We start from the raw sequence: 8,046 nt of genomic DNA on the forward strand, positions 1-8,046 counted from the left end.
TATTCTTTTAGATTGTTGAGTTTATCTTTTGTTAAATTTTGTATCTTTTAGATCCAGGTGAATTTGCGTGGTGTTCTTTGAGATGAGGAAGAATCTCATCTTGCTTGTTGAGATATCATAAATGAAATTTGGCTGAAAGCCTTAGTTGAATTACAAAGAGTGCATTTTGAACAGGAAATTTTAAAAAGTTCTGAAAGTTGAGCATTGTATATATACAAAGAAGTGCTCTAGGTTGTATGTCTTGACAGTTTGAATCTATATCTATAATTGAGGGACTTACACCAGCTACGTGGCGCTCTCATTTAGCGGGAAATGAATTTTCTTGCCTTTAGGTTTTTTTATACTTTAAACCTTAAATTAACCATTGAACCGCTTCACAAACGAAACGGTTCCTTCCCGTAACCCTTCTTCTCTTTTAATAAAGCTTCTTTACTCTCTCTTTCGCATACCTATCTCTCTTCCAAAATTCTATCAATTACTTTGCAATTTTCATCTTCCTTTTTCCTACTGTATTTCTCTCATACCTTTAACTGTGTTAATTTCTATGAACTTAACTCTATCTACCTTCTTTAGGGGTTCTATTCCCCTAATCTAATTTTATAGGTGTGGACAATCAGGGATGCCAAAACGCAATCGAAAAATTGAGGTAACGTCCAAACCTTCTTCACTAAGTATTATGCTTTTTTCCACAATTCATATCTGGTGCTGTAAAAATTCTGGAAAACTATAATCTTTTCCCTTATTAATAACTAAGTATCTAAAGATTCTAAAACACTTGCAGAAATCCAAAAATTCTTCATTACTGCATTTTTTTTTTTACAATTGATACTACTTGTGTCTCTAATGTTGAGTACAATCATATTGTATTACTGCTAAAAAAATACCCGAATAAAGTTCGACAACAATGTTTTTAAATGTGGATTATATATATAGATTCTTGCTACATTAGTATTGTTATATTTGTCATGCTCAACTTCTGTGTTCTGGTTGAAGAGTGACGTATGTATTTAATACTGCAATAAAAGCTTACTCTTCTTCTTTATCTTCCTACTAAACTCACGCCTTCGACAATAATATCTATAAATGTTTTGCCTTCCACGATTGCACTTGATAACAACTGAAAGAATTCTGTTATCTATAGACAAAATAAGGATAAAATAGACGTCAAGCCTTCAACAACAATATCTAAAGATGAGGTCACGCCTTAAACAACAATATCTATAAATATTGTTTACATATAGTTTAGTGTTATGGAGTTTAGACTATATTAGATTCTTATTATAACCTTGGATTTTGGTATTGCATAGAAGTTCAACTTCCTGGTACTTTTCTTCCTCTAAAACGAGTATTCGACAACAATATCTATAAAGGTTGTTTATATACAATTTAGTGATATGAAGTTTAAACTATATTAGATCTTCATTGTAGCCTCAGAAATTGATATTGGATATATAGTCGTTCAACTTCCTCCCCTGTTAGCATTTCTTTCTCTACACTTTGTTGTTCTGCTTGAAGCAGCATATGCATTAAATATAGCGGCTACATTGTAATGATCAGGAATATTTTTTCCTAGCAAAATTGTCATGCCTTATTATTTTTGTTTGATTAAATATAGATTGTTACTATATTAGCTTTGTTATATTTTTCCTGCTCTACTCTTTTCTGTTCTGCTTGAAAATGTTAACATACATAATGATCAGGAAAAAATACTTTCTTCCCAGCAATATTATAAAAATCATGAAATCTATTTTCCAACTTTCTCATATCTTGATTTTTTGCCGTATCTAAGTGCTTTTTCTCTTCTTTCAAAAGACACCCCTCTTTTTACTCTTTGAAAAGTCATGCCACTCTCTTCATCTTAATTGTAACCAATCGTTGTTTACTCTTCCTCATATTTTATCCTCGCTACAGCAAATCCCATCTTTCTTTCTCATTTTTTGTTTGCTGCATTATGATCTGTTTCTACCTCATATTTTTCTTATATTTAGCTCTTCTTCCTTCAAAAAGTACAGCTCTTTTTACTCATTCAAAAGTTACGCCTCTTACTCTTCTTCTTTCTCTTCCTACTAAACTCATGCCTTCGACAACAATATCTATAAATATTGTCTTCCCACGCTTGCAGTGGATAACAACTGCATGAATTCGGATATCTATAGACAAAATAAGGAAAAGACAGAGTGACGCCTTCAACAATAATATCTAAAAATAAAGTCACGCCTTAACCAACAATACCTATAAATGTTGTTTATATATAATTTAGTGTTATGGAGTTTAGACTATATTAGTTTCTTTTTTATAGCCTTAGATTTGGTATTGCATAATAATTCAACTTCCTGTTACTTCTCTTCCTCCAAAACTGACACATTCGACAATAATATCTATAAATGTTGTTTATATAAAATTTAGTATTATGAAGTTTAGAGTATATTAGATTTTCATCGTAAAAGCATCATAAAGGAAGAAGGTTTGGAATAGTGACGTGATGTCCTATTTTTCCTCCCACTCGCCAGACCTAAAAATTTTATTCTTTTTTCTTGGATGAGAAGAAGAACACGAAATTCATTAGCGGAGAAATCTGACTACGATTATCCAGAAAGGTCCTATTATCTCAGGGGTAATGCAATATAGATGGAAACATTGATCATACAAGCTCATCAAAGTGAGTTAGCAAAAATCTTACTCTTTTTTCCTTCCAATTACAACTTTTGTTAGTCAATGTGGAAGATTTTGTTTCCAATGTTAACGTGATGATTTAAATGGGGTTCTGTAATACAAGCAGGAAACGTGATGTGTTTAATGTAAATCGATTCGTTAGTTCTAGATTTCTCTACTAAAGGATGCAGATTATTCTGTGTGCATATTAGTAGACATTGATATTTTTTTTATCAGACATCATGTCTTCATATACTAACGAGGGCCTGGATCAGTCATATGAAGATTAGCTTGAGGATTGTTCTAACGATTCTAGGATGCATTTGAGCCCTAAGGATGTGTACGTCTATATTAGCTTTTTTTCCATTAGATTGTTCATCTTTTTTAGAAAGAATGTTTATCTTCTTTAGAATGAAGGATCATTCTAACCAACTATTTTGTCGAAAAACAGTAAATTGCCTGAGGCCTAACTAATATTTTGAGCTTCTTTATTACGCCAGGTAGCAAACATATATGCAGACTCCTCTGAAGATTGCCTACTTTGTTGTCTATCCATTTGCTTTTATTAAACCATGCAGTACTCATCGAGTTATGACTCTGAAAGATGTTAAAAAACTGATATGCACCCCGCAATCAAAGTCAAGGCAAAATAGTAGATCATTAAAATTTGCACATCCAAATCAGCATTCTCGGGCAAGCTTGGCATTCGATCGGAAGACCAAAGTACAGACTGAAGGAGGAAAGCATTAATGTTATGAAGACCAAAGGTTAATTCGTTTATTGTTGCCTATTCATTTTTGGAGGCTATGCTGCTCCATTTCTTTTGTGTTTGCGACAGGTTACCAGAAGAGACGCAGACAGAGCATAACAGAGATAGAAATGAAGTCTACTCCATTCGAATAGAGAGCTGATTGTTCCATTTAGATTTGGGGATGTAAAGCGTTGTCCCACTTTTTACTCTAAATGATCGTTTACTTCTTCTTGGACTTGTGATGTTGTGGTGATGAATCTTGCTGATATAATATTCATATATTTTACTTTCATTTTCTTTTTTCCTTTTCCAACTTTTTGCAGGCCTCCAAGTATATATAAATTCATATAAGCTTGTGATATTAATTAGTAGGAAAGTGCAGAAAGATTCTTCTATGTTCATATTCTATTTTCTTTTCTCTTTTTTGAGACATGGAATATCTTTTTCTACATTGTATTGTCTTTATAAATGTTCATAGAAGTTTATTTCATTTATTGTTCGTAGAACATTTTACTATGTAGAGCAACAGTACCTTCTGTAGAGGATTTAACCAAATAAAGCCGACAATGAATTATAAGAGAGAGAGAAAGAGAATAACTACTGTCAGAATTTCAGGTATAAGGAGTTACAAAAATATTAGGGGGCATTCCGAGAATCGAACTCGGGACCTCTCGCACCCAAAGCGAGAATCATACCACTAGACCAAATGCCCAGCTGTTGATGGTACCACATTGAAACTCTTAATGTTAGCTAGAAGTTCCACGTTTTTGTATCTTCTATTATTGAGAGCTGAGGATAGAAATTACAGTAGTTACGAAAGACAAATATAAATCTGAGCTACACACTGCTAAGTATAAATCTGCTACTTATTTGGTTGTCTATATACATGATCGAATGATTTTCATGCTTTTTTGTTTGGGTTTAACCGAATATAGGGTGACTCCTCAGCAACTGGAACCATTTTACTCCTGATTAGAGTGAAAAATTGGAGAGCTCTTGCCCCGAATACACAACCATGTCACCACATAAATGCTCCCTCTTTTGTTCTGGTGTGAACCTTTCTGCCACTAATAAATGATATATCAGTTATCATTGTCGACTTCCTTGACCCCTATATGAACCTTGTAAGAGAACAATGATTTATCTCATCGAATGAAAAACATTTTTACTACTTAATTAGTCAAAATAATGGAAGGCAATACTCCAGCAAGCCTATATTTCTGCTTATGATAGTGGGGATGCTTGCGTTAAATTTGGTTTACTTTCATATCTAGGTCCTCCTGAAACTTCTACATGAATAATCGGATAATCTGGTTAGTGGTAAATATGAGAGCTTGAGCAGAATTTGCAAATTATCTTTGGCACCTCCTTCCAGTTGTCTAAACCTTAGTTGAAAGCATTAGCCCACTATTCGTGCTAGTGGAGGAGATACCTGTTTCCGTTGAAATAGTCGAAATATGCTAAAACTGACTCGGATACCACTATTAATCTTTTAAAAAAAAAAAAAAAAAAGAAGAGGCCAAGGTCAGTTAACCAGCTTCATGGGATCCTGCCATTTGGTTTTCTTACTTTGAACAGGAAGAATCTTGGCCTGCAATATGTTGTAGTATTAATAAAGAAGGTATTTGACTGAGTGCTCATTTGATTAAAGATCAGAATGCCTAATTGCATGGGAATGCTAAAGAACTCTAAAAGTAAAGCATTAAGCAAAGGCGAAGCCACACTTAAGTTATTGACCACCCTTTGTCGGAAAATTACACTACGTATATAAGTAAAATATTCGGTTTTAGAGGTACGTAACACATATTGAACACCCTTTGTTGGAATTTTTTTTTTTATTTCAAGTTTGAACACCCTTCAGAAAATTCCTGGCTTCGCCACTGGCATTAAATATGGTATATTACAGTACTTGACAGAGCAAAGTTAAGTCTAAACTATGCTAGATGTTGTCTGCGTAAAATATTCAATGAAGGAAATAAATTAAATTGTCTGCACATGACTCTTTGAGCCCCCAAGATGTACTGTATTACTGTTTGAATGTCAATACCACAAATACAATACTGCAATTTTCAGAACATCAATCTCAGAATGGATTCTCTAGCAAAATAATAAACAAGAATCCTGGCAAAACAAATTATGTTCAGTTTATGTATTTTTTGACAACCTTTTATGCAAATATATTGAATTTCTAACCATATAATTTAAAGTACTTTTTATGTAGTATCTAAATACGTAAATTTTATTTTAAATTCTTTATTTTTATTTTTTTGATTTTAGCTCCAGATGAGTTTACCTAGTGTTCTTTGAGAGTTGGAGGAATCTCATCTTACATGGTAAGATATTAAAAATGACATTTGGCTGAAAAAGTTGGTTAACTTACAATGAGAACACATTCTCAACAGGAAATTACAAAAGCTCTGAAAGTTGAGCAATATGTATATTCAAAGAAGAATTAACTCTAGGTTGTCTGCGTTGATAGTTTGGATTAAAAATATATATTGCAGTTTGCATGTAAAAGTTGACTATTTTTTGGTTATTTCATGAGCCGAAGAAATTTTGTCTCAGTTTCACTGAGTTGTATATACATGACTTTAAGGTGTAATATCCTAATAGCATAAATGCCTGATGAGCTTTCTGCAGTTAACAAAAGATCAATCTCAAAATGGGGATAGCTTTTGATAACCTATTAAATAGAAATCCTACCTTATCCTTTGAATACTTACGCTGTCAGAATTTAAGGATAAGAAAGAGTTATTCAAAACAATAGGGGGCATTCCGAGAATCGAACTCGGGACCTCTCGCACCCAAAGCTAGAATCATACCACTAGACCAAATACCCAGCTTTTCATTGTACGTTATAGACAATTGTAATGTTTGTCGAAGTACGTGTTTTTGTATCTGGTAGAAACAACCATTTTCTTTTGAGGAATTATCACATGCTATTAGTGAGAGCTGAGGATAGAAATTACAGTAGTTACAAAGACATAAACATAAAAATCTGAGCTACACAATGCTAAAAAATTGAAAGAGAACCTATAAAAGTTAATTAAACTGCGCCAGTTCTAGTTGTTTAGATGTTGTGGTTCATCACCACTTCCTTTGACTTGGCAAAAGAGTGAATTGATAAGACTTTTTTCTTTCTAAATGAAGCTTGTATGATAATTCTAACAAGTGGTTTTTCCTTTTAAAATGACCTTCCTAGGATACCTCCTCTTTTATAAGGGCGAGTAGCAGGAAATAAATGTATTGTTAAATGTGTTTTCATTTTTAGTCAATATGGCACAAAATTAGTTGTACATTTCCCATCTTTTCTGAACTATTGTAAACCAGTCAGATATGAAAGATGCACTTCAACAACAATAACAACATATCCAGTATTACCCTACACCATAGGGTTTGGAGAGGGTAGTGTGTATACAGACCTTACCCCTATCTTGTGAGGATAGAAAGACTGTTTCCAATAAACCATCGACTCAGAAAAGCATAAGCACCACATAATGAAAATATCGACAAGAAGGGATAATACCAAAAAACCATATAAAAGCAGAATAAAAACAACAAGATAGCAAGGATCTCTATGTTTTTTCTTATTTTTTTGATCTTTTTTTTTTTGGACAGAGAACACGCTCTATTTCAGTTTAGAAACTCAGGATGATACTTGGTTTAAGTACCATACTTGGTATAAGAGGCAGATTTCTAACGCGTGAAATGCGCCCCCCCCCCCAAGTGTACCCTGCCTTTGTTGTTGAACTAAAGCGTTGAGGTATCTTTGTCATGATCCAACTCCCGTCGGAGCCGCGACAGCGCCTAACACTACTTATTAGCCAACAGTCACATGAAAACAACAAATTTGGTAAAATAAGTTTTAATAACTCAACATCGAAAATGTGATGATTCGATATTGTGCTTTGAAGCCATAAATGACTTATCTTATCCCTCCTCGATTTGCATGCGTAGTCCGGGAGTTTTTTCGGAAAGCTTTTATGCTAAAAAACTGAGAAAATATGAAAATTTTGCCTTAAAATCCATTTGAGTTGAATTCGGTCAACATTTTGAGAAAACGGACCCGGATCCGTATTTTGACGGTCTTGGTGGGTCCGTATCGTGATTTAGAACTTGGGCATATGCCCGAAATCGAATTCAGAGGTCCCTAGCTCGAGTTATCGCATTTTGTTGAAATTTGAAAGTGTAAAAGCTTAATGACTTTGAAAGTTTGACCAATGTTTGACTTTATTGATATTTGGTTCGTATTTTTGTTCCGTAATTCGGTATAGGTCCACTACTATATTTATGACTTGTCTGTCAAATTTGATGAGAAACGAAGTTGGTTTGAAGCGATTCGGACGTCCGGCTGTCAAAATAGAAGTTCATGAGTTTTCTTGAAAATTCCATTTTATTTGGTGTTCAATTCGTAGTTCTAAGTATTATTTTGACGTCGATCGCGTGAGCAAGTTCGTATGATATTTTTTGACTTGTGTGCATATTTGGTTTGGATCCCCGAGGGCTCGGGTGAGCTTCGGATAGGCTATGGAGTTTGGACTTAGGAAAAATATTGGTTTGTTTCAGCTCTAGTGCATACCTTAGACCTCGCAATTGCAAGGTCAGGCTTCACATTTGCGACCTCTGTTAGGTTCACATTTGCG

At 33.9% G+C, this 8,046-nt stretch overlaps 1 long non-coding RNA gene and 2 other non-coding genes across 3 annotated transcripts; 1 reads left to right on the forward strand and 2 right to left on the reverse strand.

Annotated features, from left to right (window-relative positions):
- The first annotated feature begins 390 nt into the window (after nucleotides 1-390).
- On the forward strand, nucleotides 391-3,657 carry LOC104245301 (uncharacterized). The gene is made up of 3 exons (XR_715695.2): nucleotides 391-646; nucleotides 2,890-2,992; nucleotides 3,153-3,657. It is a non-coding gene; the product is annotated as an uncharacterized lncRNA (long non-coding RNA).
- Nucleotides 3,658-4,043: 386 nt separating this feature from the next.
- TRNAP-UGG (transfer RNA proline (anticodon UGG)) lies at nucleotides 4,044-4,115 on the reverse strand. Its single transcript has one exon. It is a non-coding gene; the product is annotated as a tRNA-Pro (tRNA).
- Nucleotides 4,116-6,170: 2,055 nt separating this feature from the next.
- On the reverse strand, nucleotides 6,171-6,242 carry TRNAP-UGG (transfer RNA proline (anticodon UGG)). The gene has a single exon. It is a non-coding gene; the product is annotated as a tRNA-Pro (tRNA).
- Between the last annotated feature and the right edge of the window lie 1,804 nt (nucleotides 6,243-8,046).

This window comes from Nicotiana sylvestris, chromosome 11, assembly GCF_000393655.2.
Source record: "Nicotiana sylvestris chromosome 11, ASM39365v2, whole genome shotgun sequence".
In the NCBI taxonomy this organism is placed as follows: Eukaryota; Viridiplantae; Streptophyta; class Magnoliopsida; order Solanales; family Solanaceae; genus Nicotiana; species Nicotiana sylvestris.